Here is a 20,218-nt window from a genome sequence, read left to right as displayed (position 1 = left end):
GGGGGAGTAGATAATCTGAACTATTTGGGATTTTCCCCTTGTGGAGTCCTATAGTTTTCTTTGTTTTCCTCTATTATTTAACAGTCCTACAATTAGCATAGTTCCAGGTGTACTCCATCCTGGGAAGAAAAAAAAACATGGTTGTAGCAGTCAGACCCTTCTGTCACCAAAATCTGTCAGTACAGTAATTTAAGTAATAATAATAATAATAATAATAATAATAATAATAATAATAATAATAATTTTATTTATATTTCCCACCTCTCCCTGTGGATCGAGGTGGGATTACAACAATAGAAACAATATTACAAGATAAAAAAACTCCGATTTCATATAAAATATACTCAATAAAACAGTAAAACCGCTATCAATACAATACATAGACTAAATCATCATTTAAAATACATATCTTTACAAATAGAGGTGGGGTATTTCTAACTCTCTTATAGCATATTGGGTGGATAGGCCTGCTGGAAGAGATCCGTCTTAAGTGACTTCTTAAAGGTATATAAGGTGGTAATGAGACGGATCTCCTCCGGCAAGCCATTCCATAATTTAGGAGCTATGGCAGTAAATGCCCTGTGGGAAGTTGTTGTTAACCTGGTGTTTACATACTGTAATAAGTAATTCCCGGTTGTTCTGAGAGTGTGGGGCGGATTGTGTAGGGAGAGGTGTTCCCTCAAGTAACTTGGGCCCAAGCCATGTAGAGCTTTAAAGGTAATAACCAACACTTTGTACTGTGCCCGGAAGCTAATCGGTAGCCAGTGAAGAGATTTTAATACTGGTGTTATGTGGTCTGATCTAGATGTTCCAGTGACCAATCTGGCTGCCGCATTTTGCACCATTTGAAGCTTCTGAACTTGGTACATAGCTAGACCCATGTAGAGCGCATTGCAGAAATCTAAATGAGAGATTACCAGTGCGTGTACCACTGTTTCAAGGTCCTTTTGGTCTAGGTAGGGATGCAGTTGGTGTATCAACCAAAGTTGGTACCATGCACTCCTGGAAATTATTTCCACATGGGATGATAACTGTAAAGATGGGTCCAGGAATACTCCCAAACTGCGAACTTTGTTGTTTAAGGGAAGTGTGACCCGTCCAGGACTGGTTGACAGAATTCTGTCCTAGGACTTGAGGTACCTATCACAAGTACCTCCGTTTTCTCTGGATTCAACTTGAGTTTGTTTTCCCTCATCCAGTCCATTACTGACCCAAGGCAGGCATCCAGAGAAGAGATGCCATCCTTAGTCACTGCAACAGTTGGAGATATAGAGAAATAGATTTGGGTGTCATCAGCGTACTGATAACACTGCACCCCATGTCTCTGGATGATCTCCCCCAGCGGCTTCATGTAAATGTTAAACAGCATGGGGGATAGAATGGCACCTTGAGGGACGCCAGATGTCTGCTCTCTCCTAGAAGAGCAACTGTTCCCCAGCATCACCATCTGGAATCTGCCCGAGAGGTAAGAGTGGAGCCACTGGACCGCAGTGCCCCTAATACCTAACTCCCTCAGGCTTTCCAGAAGGATACTATGGTCTATGGTACTGAAGGACACTGAGATGTCCAAGAGCACCAACAGGGTCACACTTCCCCTGTCGATGCCCAGACGGAGATCATCGACTAAGGCGACCATAGCCATCTCAACTCCGTATCCCATCCTGAAGCTGGTTTGAAATGGATCCAGATAATCGGCTTCATCCAAGACAGCTTGGAGTTGGGAGGCAACTGCCCTCTCAATCACTTTGCCCAAGAATGGTAAGAGAGAGACCGGTCTATAATTGTTTCTTACCAGGGGATCTAGGGATTTTTTTTTAAAGTGGTCTTACTACTGCTTGTTTTAATTTAGATGGAAATATTCCCTCCTGAAAGGATGCATTAATTATAAGTTGTAATAATATTTTCATTACATCCCCTCCCTGAGTGGTTAACCATGATGGGCAAGGATCGAGAGGGCACATCATCTTCCTTACATTTCCAAGGAGCTAGTCCACTTCATCGGTATTTACAAACTCAAAATGATCCAGTTTAATACAGTCCACAGAGTCACTGGACACCTCTCTTACTCTTTCTGTCATAATGCCGGTGTCTAGATCAACCCTTATATGGGAGATATTATCCTTAAAGAAGTCATTAAAAATGTCACAGCAGGCCTTAGTTGGTTCCAATAAAGAGTTCAGGGTGGGAGGCAATTGAGTTAGCTCTTTAACCATCCTGAAAAGCTCTGTTGGATGAGACTCTGCGGACGCAATACGTGCATCATAGAAAGAGTTCTTTGCTGCATCAGTTACCACTCTATAGAAATCAAACATGTTCTTATGATGTGTCTTGTCAGATAAACATTGATGTTTCCACCAGTCGTTGCACAGCCCGCTTCATTTGATGCAGATTTTCCTTGTGCCATAGTTTTTTATTTGAAACAGGCTGAAAAGGACGCTCGGGAGTGATAGTGTCTATGGCCCTGGTAAAATCATTATTCCTGGTATCAACCAGGCTTCAACAGAATCACCGTCGTTCCGAATCATAAATCCCTCTAGAGCTTCCTGGAACTTTTTGGGTTCCATCACATTTCGAGGGCGGACCATTTTAATAGGTCCTCCACCCCCGAGAGGGCTGTAGGTAGTAGCCTTCAGTCTCACTTTGACTAGAGAGTGATCCATCCATAGCGGGGCAGAGATCTGAACTACTTCTGCCCATGGATATTCCTGATCTGTACTAAAGACCACATCAAGTGTATTACCAGCACAATGTGTTGGACCCGAGACTATTTGGGACAGGCCCATGGCTGTCATGGAGGTCATGAACTCCTGAGCTTCACCTATCAGATCTGATGAGCTGGTCTCGAAGGGGATGTTGAGGTCCCCCAGGACAAAAGCCTGGGAGATTCCAACACCAGATCCAAGATCAGCTGTGTCAGCTCGGCCAGGAAGTCTGTTAGACAACGGAGTAGACGGTAGGGTTACAATAACTCCCAGCATGGAAGCTGTTCAAAAATTCACCAGGACAAAACGCCGCCAGGGGACATTGATGTTCTTGGTTATGATAAGTTCAGTAACTGCCAGTTTCTGGACACAATTCAAAGTGCTGCTTATGACCTGTAAAGTCCTATATGACAAGTCCAGGTGATCTGAAGAACCATCTTTCTGTATACGAACTAACCTGTCTAGATTATAGATCTTCAAGCCCCTTTTCTCTGATTATTCACCCTCAAAGGCACATTTATTGTGATTTTTAGGAAGGGCTTTTTCAGTGGCTGCTTCCAGATTGTGGAACTCTCTTCCGGGAGACTAAGAGGCCATGTCCCCATTGTCATGGCACTTGCAAGAAAATATATTTTCACTTTTGGCAGTGGATGGGTGCTCAAGAAAGCTCTTTTATTTAGGAGTGCTAGTTTTTTTCCCCTCCTCCTTTTGTGGATTTGTTTCTGAACCAATTGTCTGAATATGCTAATCTATTTCATTGTGTTTTTGTGTTATAATTTAGTGTGGTTTTAGTTGCATCTGTTTTTTAATCTCCCAGTTTTGGGAGAAATTAAATAGAAATGTGAGGTAGAAAGGAAAATGTAACTGGCCCTAAGATAAACATCCTTTTATGTCCTCCACAATGATTTGGGGACTGAATTGCACCCTCCTGAAAAGCAGTCAAAATGGCCACCCCAATTCACTACCTGTAAAGGGATGAACTGAGGTGGACATTTTGTTAGGGTGAGTCATTGGAGAGTTACAGACCGCCATTAGGGACATCCTGAGGACGTCCCAGTTTGAAAAAGGGGCATCTCTTCCAGACACCCCTAACCCTATCACGGGCAGAGTCCATGACAAATGGCGGTGGCCGTTCCACACGGCCGCTGCCATATTGACGTAGCGGACGCTGTGCGTCCGCACATTGTGCCCCAGAAGTGATGCCGCGAGTGCGCGACTAGCGCCTCATGGAGTTTCTTCCGGGGCCCAGGAAGGAGCACGATTTTCGCGTTCCTTCCTTGGAGCATCCGGGAGCCGCGCGGTTTGGCCGCTGCAGCTCCCAGGTGCTGCAAGCAGAGGCGGAGCCAGACCACCGCAATCCGGCAGTCTGTAACGCGCCATTGGGAGATTAGAAGAAAAGGTTGCTAGTGATAATACAGCAAATGCCACTGCTATGGCTTCTGATGGAGAGAACAGCAACCGGCATCTGTCAGACTTAATGCCCTCCCTCACAGCCACCCTCTGTTCCTTGTGGTTTGTGGTTTTTAGATTATATGCCCGAGGGCAAGGAACAGTCACATTCACAATTGCAAGCTGCCCATGTAAAGTGTACAATGATAATCCAGTGGTTCCCAAACCTTGGCCCTTCAGACGTTTTGAACGTCAGCTCTCAGAATTTTTCACTGTTGACCAGATTTGCTGGAGTTTCTGGGAAATGAATTTCAAAACACCCGAAGAACCAAAGTTTGGGAACTGCTGTGCTCTCCCTCCCTCCCCCCCCCTCTCTCTATATATATATATACAGAAGAAGAGGAGGAGGAAGAAGATGAAGAAGAATAGGAGTTTGGGGCCAAACCAACCAACTGCCCCAATTCATTATCTATCTGTAAATGGGGAATAATAATAAATGGGGACTAATGATTTTTTTTTTTTTTTTTTTGTCTTGACCCATCTCTTGTTTCCAGACCTCAGCTCTCCTAACCTCCAAATGGCAACTACCTAGTTGGGCCAAATGATCAAAGACTACAACTTTTCTTCCACTCCATCTAACACAAAGCCAGGTGCTTTCACCAGCTCTGTGTCCACATCAAACCCTCCTAAGCACAAAGCGTCATATGGCTTTTTTTGACTCTGCACGCACCAGAGAAGCAGGATCTAAATACATTAAAATATTTTATCCCATTATTTGTTTTGACCAATTGACCACTATATTAAAAATTCAATCATAGTGCAGCTGACAAGTGTGGTTGACTAATTTTATTTAAGAGTTCTCTCCCTGCCTACCCTAAACTCTGGTTTCCCCATTTTTCCATCCTGTTAACGCTGCTGCCTTTGCCTAGGCAGTAATGGGCTGCTCGTATGCCTACGACTGTTATGATCATGTAAATTTATTGGTGCTTAGAAGAAGCGAGCTATTAAAACATTACAACAGCCATTACAGCCGGGCTCGTGTTGGCTTTCGCTCCCAATGAACATATGCTTCCGAGTGAATGCCTAAACTCTTATTTATGGATTTAATTTAATATGCGGAAAGAATTCAAAATTAAATTTTGTGTCTGCCTCCAGAGAGTGTCAGTGTATAATAACATGGTAATTTTTACACATCTTTATGAGAAATGGGAAAATTAATTCTTTCTGACAAGTTGTAATTATTCGACTTGGAGCAGTTGCAGCTGAGCAGTTCACACGCCTGTTGTCTTGTTGCTTGTGTGGTGTGAAGGGAGAGGAGAGGAAGGGAGGGAGAGCCGCTGAGATGGACATATATTGTGTGCCTCTGAGTTTCTAATAGCTTTTGACTTTTTAGCCTTGTGTATTATCAGGGTGTTCTTTAAAGAAATGGGGGGCATAATCTTGTCTATTCAGTGGAACATGTGACTTACAGTAGATGGGAGCTTCGTGAAGGGAGAGGATTATTTCCATCCATCTGAAACTAGTGAGGATTGTCTGGATTCTTTTCAAAGTTTATAACAGTTTAAAGCACTGTGAGATCCCCTTTCTTTTCTTGCATGCTATGCACCCAGCATTGCTAACTACTAGATGTGTATATGGGTGGGGTGATAAACCTGGAGACAAAGGTCAGATGCCTTGAAGACAATGGTCCATCGGTACTGGTGGCATAGATCTTTGCTAGCACACATCTGGCAGTGCAGAGTAAGAGGGTATAAATGCTATAAATAAATAAATAAAATTAGGTGGAGAATAAGTAGTTCTCAAATCCCATCTGGCTGTAGCCATGCAGCTGGGGAAAAGGAACAGCCACTGCTACCATGGAGTGCCCACAAGTATGCTGGTGATCCAGAAGGACATTAGTTATTCCTTTTTCCTAGGGTTGCCATATTCCAATTCCATATCTGGGCACCTATTTTCCACATTATGCAAATTATTATAATTATGCATATTATGAATTTGCATTCTGATTATGCAAATTCATCACATTAATCATTGCACTTTTTTCTACCATTATATTTCAACCTCAGTACCAGTAACAAGCTAACAGCTCTTTTTTCTTTTTCCTCTCCCCTGCAGCTGGTCTGAAGAGCGGGAGGCTTCCAAGCAGCCCCAAAGAGTAAAGGGAGCCCCTTTACTCCCTCCAGGCTCTTTGGAACTGAAGTTCCACCATGCTGCCTAGCCCTAAACTCAAGGTGTGGACACAATCACCACACAACACAAGGCCACCTTTACATGCCTCTTTTTCTTTCCTGCCTTCTGGGCCTGTCCATGCCTGTGCAGTAACCAGTGTTAGGTTCTGAAAAATAATTGGTTTCTGTATATTTGAGGCAGACTTATCCCATTAATATACATAAAGGTAAAGGTATTCCTGTAGACAAGGTTGTCACTTTGTGTCCGACCGTAGGGGGTGGTGCTCATCTCCATTACTAAGCCGAAGAGCCAGTGTTGTCAGAGACTACTCTGTGATGATGTGCCCAGCATGATTGCACAGAATGCTGTTTACCTTCCCACTGGAGTGGTACCTATTTATCTACATGCATTTGCATGCTTTTGAACTGTTAGGTTGGTAGAAGCTGGGATTAGTGACAGGAGCCCACTCCATCATGTGGCACCCAGGCCTCGAACTGGCAACCTGCTGACCTTGCAATAAACAGAGTCAGCATCTTAACCACTTGAGCCACTGCACATATGGCTTTATTACCCTCCATATTTTGCTCTAGCTCTCACTGTGATAGTTACACCTGCTTGGGAAGATACTCTAGTCAGAAAGCTGACCTTTTCTGACCACACCTCCTAGAATCCCCCAACCATTACAGCCATCGGCCATACTGATGAGTAAGGTTCTAGGAGTCATCCTCTTTAAAAAGTCACCTTTCCAGATTCTAGAATGGTACACATAAATCCAAAATTGTTTGCTATCTATTGAGGCACTTGCCTCCTTCTCTCAGCCGTGGGAGCTCCATATCCAAAAGACCCATCCTCATCCTATATTGCTTATCCTCTGTTTTCTTTTTAATTAGGATGTCAAACAGTTCATTACCAGTGGGGCTGTTTTCCTTGCCGTGGTGGGCCCGAGCTGTTTTTCCCCCCTTAGGCCAGTGGAGGGGGCTCGGTTGCCTTGCTTTTATTTACGGCAGGGTGAAGGTCAGATCAGGGGGAAAAGTTTTCTTTCCCTCCTCCTCCTGTTCTTGTGCTGCTGCTTTCTTTTGTGACCTATCTTGCATTGTTTGCCTCTTTCCCCCCTCTCCTTCCCTTGTCCTTTGAAGTGCCTCTCTCCAGGTGTTCCTGTTCTGAATTACACATGAAAGGAGCACATCCCCCTGACTAATTAACTAGTAAACTGCACCCGCCTCCCTTGGGTTTAATTGATGCTGTTCTTTAAAAAGCAGGGAAGAAACCAGTTCCTGGTTCCTCCTGATTTGACACCCGGGCTTCTGCCTCCTTCCGTGTCATTACCATAGCTGGAGAAAAGAAAGGGGTGACAACTTTGCCTAAGGGTCCTCCACCGGAAGGCATGTCTCCAGACTCCCCTCTCACCATTTTGGAATTAATACAACAATTGCTCCTTGTTAAAAATAAGATGCAAGGAGGACAGCCATGACCACAACCTCCCTTTCCTGCCAGCCACATATTTGTGAAACTGAAGGCTTTCATAGCTGGCATTTATTATTTTCTGTGGGTTTTTTCAGGCTGTGTGGCTGTGTTCTGGAAGAATTTATTCCTGGCGTTTCACCTGCAACTGTGGCTGGCATCTGAAGAGTGAAGGTGAAACGTCAGGAATAAATTGTTCCAGAACACAGCCACACAGCCCAAAAAACCCACAGAAAACTATGGATGCCGGCCATGAAAACATTTGACTTCACAAATATATGGCTGATAGGAAAGGGAGGTGGTAGTCGTGGTTGTCCTCCTTGCATCTTTTTTTAACAAGGAGCAATTGTTGTTAAAACCCACAGAAAAGTCACATATTTGTTTGCAAGGTTTTCTTTCCTTTTCCCAATCTCTCCCACTTACACATGCACACACAGTCTCCAGTTCTATTTGATGGTTTTTAGAGTCTTCTCTTTAGGGAGCCAAGCAAAGAGGGTGATCCGTTTCCTCGGAGCAGCAAGGCCCAGTGCCGGAGTGCTAATTACTTCACACGATTGTCCTGACCCAACAAAAGCATCTGTGTGCTTGAGTGTGTTCCCTAGCGCTCAGTTCCTTTCTCCTTAGAGCGTCATGTCCTGTGGTTGTGCCGCTGAGATGAAAGTTCCCGCCTGTTCTCTATTCTTTCAGTTGCCTTCAGATAAGGGTGGCTGCACAGGACTTTGTCAGAGGCTGCCTCCCTGAAGTCTAAGAATTCAAAGGCATAGCCATGTTAGTCTGGGAAATCAGTCTGCAAAGGGATCTTGCAGCACCTTTGAGACTAACTGTGAGGAGGAAGGCTCAAGTATACAAAAGCTCATGCTACCAACTTATTTCTCTCAGTCCCTCTCGAGGGTGCTACAAGATCCCTTTGCATACCTGAAGTTTGGTAGGGAGAGGAGGGCAAAAAGGAAGGAGAAAGTGGTGTGGAGTCTTTTAAAGTAAAGCTGATGCAAACAGGGGCAACACTGAGAATGTGGCTGTTTTCAAGAGGAAGCAGTTCTATCCTTATTTCTTTTTGCAAGAGGTTTCCATCAAAACAATAGAAAGGTCCAGGTATGGATCCAATAAGGCCATTTATGTGCATGGCTTTAATTTAGTAAAAATCTGTTTATATCACCCACCCACCCACTGGACTTAGGATAGTTGCACCAGTAGTTGGTTTTATACTTGCTGGAAGCTTTTTGAACTCTCTTTCCCCCTCGTTAGATAGGGAATTCCTGCATGCAAACTCTCTCTCTCTCTCTCACACACACACACACACACATTCAAACTAATAATATGATTTATGTCACTCTCCCTTTGGGACTAACAGACATTTCAACTGAGCTGTTGTGTTTCCATCTTCCTGCTCTCTCAACCTTTTTGGGAAAGATGATGAGATAAAGATTTATTTTCTACCTGAACTGTTCACTAGCTAAATTAGGATATAGCTTCTGTGTAAATATAGATTAAAGCCATTAGTAAACTTTTGTATTTTAAATACAAACTCTGTGTCTGTTGATTTGTTTGTTTTTTTAGTCAGTTACAGTTCTTAGAGACAAGAGCACATTTCTGTTAATTTTAAACTCTTAACAGGCATGGCTTTGATATTTTAATATTTTTGTTTCCTAGCAAAGGCTGAAGTCTTAGAAAACTTAAATTACCCCACAGTACTGCTGTGGGCTAGAACAATTTAGGGCTAGTCTACATGTAAGTGTATTATGTGAATTGCTGCTGATATTCACACATTCACATCAATGCAAAATGGTCTTTACTTTTCTATGCAAATTATTTGCATCAGTTTACATCTGTGTACCTTTCCTCTGCCAAAGCAGACAAACAGCCACACATGTGATAATGCACATTGTGTCTTTGTGCATTTCCACAGATACTTCAGTAAAATCTGATGACAAGGCTTTTTCTGCAGAGTTTATGCCCCCCCCCTCGCCTTCCACCAAAAGCCTGTACTCCTGTGAATTGAATGAGAAAATGTTGATGCCATGTACTGATTTCATATAAGTAGCTCCATCTTCCACCACTAGTTATTAGTCTTGGCTCTCCCAAAACACTGTGTGTCAGTATTTAATAATAACAACAGATCCCATGGACCAAAAATTAGTTTTATCTAAAGTAGGCCTATTGATATTAATGGAACTTCAGTAATAATAATAATAATAATAATAATAATAATAATAATAATAATAATTTTATTTATATTCCCTGACTCTCCCAAGAATTGAATCAGGATTACATCATTAAAATAACACAGTACAGTTCCAGAAGAACAATCTCTAAAATACTAATACTGAATTATGCATTCCTATTAGTTCCTTAAAATCCAATCATCAAATAGTTATTCAGTCATAATCAGGAGTGGAACATTAACCATAATCTCTTATACGGAATCAGGTGGATAAGCCCACCTGAAGAGATCCGTCTTAAGTGCCTTCTTAAAGGCATCTAAGGTGGTAATAAAACAGAAATCTTCCGGTAGACTATTCCACAATTTAGGGGCTGCAGCAGTGAATGCTCTATGGGAAGTTGTGGTTAATCTGGTATTATAATAGAATAGTAGGTTGAGGCAAAAACAAACTGTTGCAATATATAAAGAAACAAATTCTTCCCGGATGTTCTGAATGTGCGGGGTAGATTATGTATGGGAGAAGCAGTGAGGCCCGGGTGCCGCATGATGGGGTGAACTCCCATCACTAGTCCCAGCTTCTGCCAACCTAGCAGTTCGAAAGCATGGAAATGCAAGAAGATAAATAGGTACTACTCTGGTGGGAAGGTAAAGAGTGTTCTGTGCAATTATGCTGGCCACATGATTATAGAATAGTCTCTGACAACGCTGGCTCTTTCGTTTAGTAATGGAGATGAGGACCACCTCCTATGGCCAGACACGACTTGACAACCTTGTCGACGGGAATACTTTTACCTTTATCCCATTTTTTCAGATGCTTTTAAAATGTGTCATGCCCTGTGCAGACTGGCCATTAAGACCGGCCTTGGGGTGGAGCTGGGGCATCGCATCCACATGATACATGCCTTGACTCTGCCCCCAGGGCACCATGCCACACGCCACTCCACACAACATGTGGCGTCACTGCGCTCCTCTGCCGCTGCATCCACACAACGCAGCCCCAAAGGAGCGCCTTCAAGCTGTGGTGCCATGGCTATCACACCATTTGCTCTTAGATTGTAAGCCGGAGGGCAGGGAAATGTCTGATTAAAAACAATAATTGTAAGCCGCCCTGAGATCCATTAGGGCTGAAGGGCGGGATATAAATACCTAAATAAATAAATAAATAAATTTGCAGGGTGCAAAAAGAAGCTGCTTTTTGCGGCTCCTTTTTGCTCCATGGAAAGGCTGGGTCAGGGCCATGGCATGCAGTTGCGGCAGCCCCAATCCAGCGCACCTGAAGGCAGTTGTAGGCCACCCCTTAGGGGTGGTCTGCACAGCCCCTTAGTTTCTCTCTCTTCCTCTCCCTTTACCCCTTTCTCCTTAGCTTACTTTGCATTTTGCAAAATGAATTCAAAGTGGGAAACAGTAATTTGCACTCAAGTCAAGAAGGGGAGGAGGAAGAGGGTGTAGATTCCCTGAAGGCTCAGGCAAAAGCAAAGTGTGATAGGTTGTGTGATCTTCCTCAATAATATGTGCTATCTTGACCACTCTCTGATGTTGCTTGGCCTCATATGCCTTGGTTTTCATCTGCTAAAGGTTGGAAGGCATGCCATGCAACTCTGTGGTGAGATGGGAAATTAACCCTTTCCATCAGTAACATCATGACCACTCATTATTCTATTCAGTCAATCATTTAATCAATTTATGTGCCAAAACCAAGGATATGTAGTCTATGCACATATATACAACAGGATTGTGCAATCAGTTGTAGCCAAAAATATTTTGCTGCCTAAACCAGAACTGAAATAGTGCGCCATCCCATACTATGAAGAACACTTTGAAACAGCATCCCCACCCCCACCCCCCGCTTTCCTTGTGCCACCTGAAGAACCTTTGTGGCATGGATAGACTAGCCCTGCTTGCAATTTCCTTTATTGTCTTTTGATAATGAAACTCTGATTTGAAACCTGGTTTTACTTATATAGTTTTCCCCTCCTTCATCACTTTGTAACAAAAGCTGTTTCTTCTATTTTGTACATATGTTTTTTAAAAAAACAAAAACAAATACAAATAAATAAATTTTATGGCCACAAAAGGCACTGTTATAGTTCAAAAACTCTCCTTGGTAAATTATTTGTGAGTGTCTCATCAAAAACTATAACATGTAATTTTGTTACCGCACATGTTAGGTTTTCAGAGTAGTGGTTTTTAACCTCCCTCACACCTGGCTGGTATAGCTTGAAACCTTATCCAATAACCTTCATTCCACTCCGCATATTCTCTGGAGACCTTCTCCTTTTAATGCACAAGTTAATATTATCCATGTTCTTGAGATGCAGAATCACAGACTTGGAAGCCTAGTTTCTTTCATCTTAAAGTGTGGTGTCTGGTTTGAGAAGTCAGCACCAGTTTATAGACACTGACTGCATACTCTCCAACATTTCACAGATGAAAACTGAGATATGTATTACCAAGTAGAATAAGAATCTGGTTAAGAGGCTGCAGCAGTTTGCTTTTCCCTAAGCTTACTGGGAAGAGCAAGATTCTGACCCACCTATCCTCTTCCCTCAGTTGAATTAATTGATTACAATCTGCTTTTGCACTTTAAACTGAGTTTGCAGTACTTTAAGTAAGGCACGGTACAGACCACCCCTTTGCGTGCTGGACTGGGGCCAGGGCAACCTCACTGGCAGCCCTGCATCCGCAATCCGGCATTTTTCAAGGCCAAAGAGGAGCAGCAAAATGCCGCTCCTCTTTGACCAGGAAAATGGGTGCCCTTGCGCCTTAGGTGCCAACAGCACCCCAGTGCTAACTAGGAGAAAGGGGTGGCCGCTGCGACCCCTTTCTCCTCTGCATCGTTGGCGCAGCCGTTTGGTTGCCACGCCAACGATGCGGGGGCCCCAAAGAAGCTCCATTTTAGAGCTCCTTTCTGTGCCTCTGCCAGGCCACTGTAAAGCAGCCTGGGTCAGTGTGGAGACATCATGTGCATGCTGTGCCGTTTGGATGCGGCATGTGCGTGATATCATTGTTACGCATGCAGTGTGGATGGCGCTGGGTAACAATGGTGCCCCCCACATGTACTAGGGTTTGGGACTGTGCGGTTGGTGCATGGTCTCTAACCTTAGTATCACCGCTGCCATGCCACATTTGGGCTGTCTGTTTCGGCCCTATGATAAAGTAACAGAAGTGGGAGGACATGAGAAACTGGAGCATTTTTAAAGCAGCTTAAAAAGTAGTGGACCTGTCACTGCCAAATCAGATCAGTTGGAGGGTATGTTGCCATGTGGGAAAATATAGCAAAATTCAAAATACACGTTTTGATGATACTTTAATTAGGTCAGCCAAAAGGCACAAAATACATCACACAAATCCCAATTAATCCTGTTATATCACACTTTTTCATCTGTTTTTAAAATGCCTGCATTTTTCTCTCCTCTTCTCATTTTTTAAAATTTGTCCTCAGTTTATTTCAGGTGCTGCACACTGAGTTCCAGTGCAGAAGTGATTTGCACTAAATTATCTCAGAAGGCAGAGAGGGGAAGAGAGGTCAGAGTCTTGCCTTCCCAGTAGGCTGAGGCAAAAACAAACTGTTGCAATCTTTCCCTGCTTGTGAGTTCTTCCTCATTAATAACTGTTTATCATTTTGATCACTATCTTATCTTCCTTGGCCACACATCTTTTGATTTTCATCTGCTGAATGTTGGAGCCTATGGTCCAAATGCCTTTAAGGCACCTGATCCTGCCTGATCCTGGAAGCTAAGCAGGGTCAGCCCTGGTTAGTATTTGGATGCGGGACTGCCAACCAGTACCAGGTCCAGTAAGCTGTATTTCAAAGGAAGGAGTTGGCAAAACCACCACTGAGTATTCTTTACCTAAGAAAACCTTATGAAACTCAAGATGTTGCTATAAGTTGACGGGTGGCTTGAAGACACATATGTATACACACACACACACATTGTCTTGCCCAAAGTCCTCCAGTGAGCTTCATGGCTGAGTGAGGATTTGAACTTTGGTCCTCCCAGCCAGTGTCTTACCATCTCTATCCATTACATTGGGAATACAAGGAGTGGCCAAGTTTGGTAGGTTTGGGGACCAATTTTGTCTTTCTAAAGAGCCAGTGCAGGTGCTACACCAGGAGGTGTAGCTATGGGGTGGGTGGCAGGAATTGAAAGCATTGCCAAATAAGAATTCTGGCCTCCATGAAATTTTCCTTCACTACCCAAATTTCTAGCATTGTAGTAAGTCACAATTTCAGTATGGCTATGTCTTTGAATTAAAATGTCTGCCGAGTATTTAGAAATACAGTTTTGGCATCCAAAGAAATGAAGCAGGAAAGTTTGCAAGGGAATGTGTACACAGGGGCTTAGTCTCAGCAGAGCTAGAAATTTAGGAACTTGAGGAAAATTGGTGTGTGTGTCAGAATTCTTATTTAGAGGCTCAATAACCTTCCTTCTGATTTCTAGATTTCTCCCAATACAGGAAGAGGCGAGATACAAATAAATATTATTATTTCACAGAGAGAACAGAAATCACAATCAGTTTTTAAAAGATGTAATGAAAAGACTTTCTAGTGTGCCCTGCTTTAGAGGAGAAATCTACCTTTTTGGAGGTTTCCAGAAGTGTAAATCCCTTTCTTTATATATTCCATCACTAAGCAAGATTGGGTCCATGATGGTGCAGAGATGATGTGGGAGCTGTAAAATAAGGCAGGGAGGACACATGTGGATTCTATGTGGACTATGCCCACCATGTGTGTATGTGCTTTCAAGTTGCTTGTCAGCTTATAGTGACCCCAAGAATTTCATAGGGTTTTCTTAGATACTCAAAGGTGGTTTGCCAGTTGCTTTCTCTGAAATATAGCCTATGCCTCCTAGATTAGTAACACTCATTTTCTGAATGTAGATGCTTACATATCCAAAGTAACATGTCCAAATGTCTCTTCCCAATCTTGTCTATTTTAAAGTGATTTTAATTTGTATTTATAGTATTGGTATTTTAGTTTAAAGTAAGAGATAAGGGATATGTAATTTTAGTTATGTATGTATTATGTATTTATTTATATATTCTGTTGCAACCCATCTTGATCCTTCTTGAAAGGTGGGATATAAATAAAATCTATTATTATTATTATTATTATTATTATTTCCTGTATTTCAGAGGATAGTACTGCATCACTCAGGTTTAGAGGAAATCCAAGTTTTGCAGAAGTAACAGGGGAAACAGTAAGCCCAATGATGACTAAATATGTTCAGTGTCCACAGAATGGTGACTGTTGAAGTGAGAATGGAGGTAGACCCAGAAAATAGGTGATGTGGGATGGAGTATGCTGGAAAAGGAATGGAAGAGAGTATCTTGGGAAAAATCATGGCTAACTGTCTGGAACTCTAAATAGCAGCATTGCACTGGAACATTTTGGTGCAGACCCCCTTTGCCTTTATCACATCCCAAAGTGAATTCTTTACTCTCTGGAAGGGAAAGATCTTATTTCTTTTGGGAGATCCCCTCTTGCATACTCTCTCTCTCTCTCCTTCACACACACACACACACACACACACACACACAGAGAGAGAGAGAGAGAGAGAGAGAGACAGACAGACAGAGAGAGAGAGAGAGAGAGAAAGATGGATGGAGTTAACCACAGAACACCCAAAATTTTCTATTCCTGCTGGAAATGAAAAGATCTTAATTGTTGATTTAATAGATCTTTAAGAGAAAATTAAATATTATCTTAATCAGTAATAAAATGTAACTCTCTCAATTACATCCCCCCCGTCTTATTAAAATACGTAAATAGTTGCAGTGAGTATTGTTGTAATTGTTTCCTCCTTTGATTTTTCATTTCCTTTCTTGTCATCATCTCCCGGTAGCGGCAGCAGCTGTAAAACAGATCTTTCAACAGCCCCGTTAATTGCATGGAAATTAATCTGATTTTAAAAAACCTCCTTGATATACAGAAACTCATGTGCCTTAGTGCGTGTAGGCACATGTTTGTTCCCTGCTGGTAGGGATCCATTGTGGAAGACTTTCCATCACTGTGAAGTGTTGGAAGAGAGGTCAAGACCACCGGAGACGTTTCTACAAAATCAGATCTTGCTGCTGTCTTTTCATTGAGCGCATCCTGCATTTCAAGGGAATGGATACGTTGCTGATCTTGTCTGTGCTAACTGCTCCCTGTACACCGCTGCAGGTTGCCATAGCTGACTCTGTGCTAATGCCCTCCCATCCTTAAATTTAAGCTCTTTGTCTGCTTTCAAGGGGGAAAGATTTCCCTTTGCAATTTGGGATCCATGAAGTCCCCTCAAGAATTTGGACCCTGTTTGTCTTCAAGTCATTTCTGACTTATGGTGACCCTTAGGCAAATCTATCACAGGGCTTTCTTGGCAAGTTTCTTCAGAGTGGGTTTGCCATTACCATTCTCTGAGGCTGAGTGATTGTGACTTTTGCAATAGCCAGCAGCCTGCAGAAAACTATGGCAAAGCCCAAACTGGTCTAGTTTCTAATTCCTTGCTCCTTCTGTTTTTGCCCTCACCCCCCTCATTTCAAGGATTTTATTGACTTTCAAGTGTCTAAAAACTTCTAAAATTGGTTTCCCCCTTTTCTTACTGTTGACACATCTGTGTACATGCACACACATACATGCACAAACAGAATTCAGATCCATTAAATTGGATATTTGTTGTGTTGTTAAAACCTGAATTTTAAGGGATGGGAAGGAGAAAGGGAGGGAGGGAGGGAGGGAGGGAGGGAGGGAGGGAGGGAATGTTAATATATGTGCTTTGATTTTGCCTTGCAGGTTGCCTCTCAGCCTGTCTTTCATAAGATTATAAAAGTGCCAAGGAGGAGTTAACCCATATCTTGTTCATCCATATTCCTTTAGGAGCGTTCACATTAAATTGTCTCCCTCTAGTGGTCCAACATCTATGGGAAGTGTTGACAGATAAATTATGACCAGAATAATATATATACTGAGATAGGCAAATATTTCACAAGAATTAGACCTCAGGCAAGCAGGGCATGGTCTGGATTAAAACAGGGGGATTTAAAGGAATGGGAGTCTGAGAGCAGCCAAGGGCAAATGGGCAGATGATCATGCCATCTCACCTCTTATTCCTCTTCTCTCTAGTGGTTATGGGCAGTGGGGAGAATCACACTCAAAGCAGCAGCAAATGTACACCTTTTCAAAGTTAAGGAGGGTTGGGATGAGGGTTAGTGTTACTATGGAAGAAAGAGAGAAGGCATAGCATCATAGGAAGCTGCCTAGGTTCAGATCAGACCATTGCCATGTCAAATTCAGTTTTGTTTATACAAGGTATGACATAATTGGGCTGCATTTGCACATCCTCCAAATTTCACAGATGAAAATTTGGACACATGTGGCCAAGCAACATCACAGAATGGTCAAGATGGCAAACGTTATTAATGAGGAAGATCAGACAAGCTAAGGGATGAGGCAGCAGTTTACTTTTGCCTGAGTCTTTAGGGACATAAAGTTACCATCTCCTCCTTTCCAATCTCCTACTGAGTTAATTGAGTGCAAAATATTCTTGCATTTTGAACTCAGTTTGGAGCAATTGAAAAATGCAAGAGACATAGAGGAGGGGGAGGGAGAGGGAAAAAAGAGCAACTGGGACATTTTGAAAAGAGCTGAAAAACTGGAAAGACAGAACATTACTCAAGACTGCAACTACCAATTCAGGACAGTTGTAGCATATACAACTACTAGAATACTTCATCATTGGCTATACTGTTTAGGTCTGCTGGAAGTTGCAGTTGAAGGGCCACACTTTGGGAGTGATACAAGTTTGTTGTTAGCTGACATCAGGTGGACTTCAACCTATGGTGACCCTATGAATGAAAGCCCTCAGAATTACCCTATCATCAACAACTATGCTCTAGTTTTGCAGACTCAGGGTAGCTGTGACTTCCTTGATTGAGTCTATTCATCTGTAATGCAGCCTTCCACTTTTCTTGCTGCCTTGTACCTTTCCAAGCATTATTGTCTTTTCTTGTGAGTCCTGTTTTCTCATGGCCTGAACAAGTATGGCAGTTCCATTTTAGTCATCTTAGCTCCCAGGGAGAGTTCAGGCTTGATTTGCTCTAGGAACAATTCATTCATTGTTTTAGCAGTCCACAGTATCTGTAGAATTCTTCTCCAGGACCTTTCAAATGATTTTATTTTCATCCTGTCAGGTTTCTTCATTGTCTAGCATTCATAGCCATGCATGGAAAATGAAAATGCAATGGCATGGACAATCCTAACTTTAGTATTCAGTGATTTATCTTTACTCTTCAGGATCTTGTCTAGTTCCTTCATAGCTGCCCTTCCAAGTCCTAGTGTTTTTCTGATTGCTTGACTGCAGTCTCCATTTGGATTGAATAGTTCTCCGGCTATCAGAAGGAAAATCTAATTGCCGACCTCTGACTTTACCACAGTCATTGTATTGTTTTTAAGTATGTTTTAAGTTTTAAATTCTACATTGTTTAATTGTATTTTAAGGGTGGGTGGGTTGAGGGTTTAGACTGTATGCTTTAATCTTGTAAGCCGCCCCAATTGCATTTTGTAAATAGGCAGCAAATAAATTATTATTATTATTATTATTATTGATTAATTACTGAGCCAAAGTATGGAAAATCTTAAACTATTTCAGTATCTTCACTGCCTTCTTTAAAATGATGTAATTTTTAGTCATTATTTTTGTTTTCTTAAGGTTCAACTGTAAACCTGCCTTTGCACTTTCTTCCTTGACTTTCTTCAGTAAACATTCCAAGTCTTTGCTATTGTCTGCTAGTAACATGGTGTCATCTGCATATCTTAAATTGTTGCTGTTCCTTCCTCCTTCCTCTCAGTCTTATCCTGCTTTACATACGATACATTCATCATACAAGTTAAACAGACAGAGTGATAAAATGCATCCTTCCCTGACCCTCTTGCCGACTGGAAACCATTTTGTTTCTCCATGTTCTGTCAGCTGTGGTTGCTTCTTGTCCTGAGTCCAGGTTACACATCAAGAAAACCAAATGCTGTGACACATCCATTTCTTTAAGAGGATTCCATAGTTTTTAATGACTGATACAACCCAAAGCTTTGCTATAATCTATAAAGCATTTTTTTTGTTTTTTATTTATATACCGCTATTCCAAAGATCATAGCGGTGAACAGCAAGTAAGCTAATTAGCAAGTAAGCATGGCTTATTTTTTCCCTTAACTTTGTTGTTTGTTGCTCCATTAGCCAGTGTGTCTTTGCAATATGATCCCTAGTGTCCCTTCTCTTCCTTTCCCTAACTTTGTTTGGGACATTTCCCACTCCATATATGGTAAAACTCTTAGTTGTAGAATTTTGAGCATGATTTTGCTTGCATGGGAAATAGAAGTACCCCACCAAAATTTGCAGCACTGCAGTAAGGGGCCATCTTCTCTTTTCCAAAAAGGAGACACTCTGTTCCACGGGGCTCTATGGTGAATCAGAGCAGAGACTGACACCTTTCTGTTGGACAGGGTACCACCACAGCTGCTACTGAATTGTACCATTAACAGGGGCAGTGTGAATGTAGGGCAGGATAAAAATCCTACAGCCTTTCAGATCTCTCAGGACTGTCACTCCCAGCATTTCTCATCCTTAATGATATGACTAGGAGTACTGGGACTTGCAATCTAGCAATATCTGGAGGGGCATTGGGCTCTCACCTTTTGTACATGGAGATCCTGACATGTAACAGTTACATATGCAGACATGTATGGAGCCAACATGATGTGGTTTGAGTGTTGGACTATATCTTTGGAGACCAGGGTTCAAATTCCCGCTCACCCATGAAAACCCACTGGGTGACCTTGGGCAAATCACACAGTCTTGGCTCTCAGAAAACCCTGTGATAGGTTTGCCTTAGGGTCACCATAAGTCAGAGAGTACTTGAAGGCAGACAACAACAGCAAGCTGGGGCTGAGGAAAATGGGCATTTATAGAAGAAAAACAAATGTATATCTGAAGCAATAACCTCTCAGCTAGAAAATAGAAGAGTACAGTAATCTTTGATAAACACAAAGAAGCTCCCCAAATGGAGATAAATTGTTTGTTATACTGCAAAATTATTTCCAAAATACAGCTGAAAATGCTTTGTTCACAACACGGCTTACTAAATCTGAGTAATCTTGTCTGTTGCATATATCACCTTAGTGGTCATAAAAACACTCAGGAAGTATAAAATAGCCTTCAGGGTAACCAAGGCTGACAAATTATATGAAATGAGTCAGAGATTCCTTCCTTAATAGGTATACTGGAGGACCGTTGTTCCAGTGGTCTCCATCAACCACTGGTCTCCGTTGGAGACTAATGGAGTACTTTGGACTAAAATAGTGTTC

Source organism: Sceloporus undulatus, chromosome 5, assembly GCF_019175285.1.
Source record: "Sceloporus undulatus isolate JIND9_A2432 ecotype Alabama chromosome 5, SceUnd_v1.1, whole genome shotgun sequence".
NCBI lineage: Eukaryota > Metazoa > Chordata > Lepidosauria > Squamata > Phrynosomatidae > Sceloporus > Sceloporus undulatus.
This window is presented reverse-complemented; position numbering follows the sequence as displayed.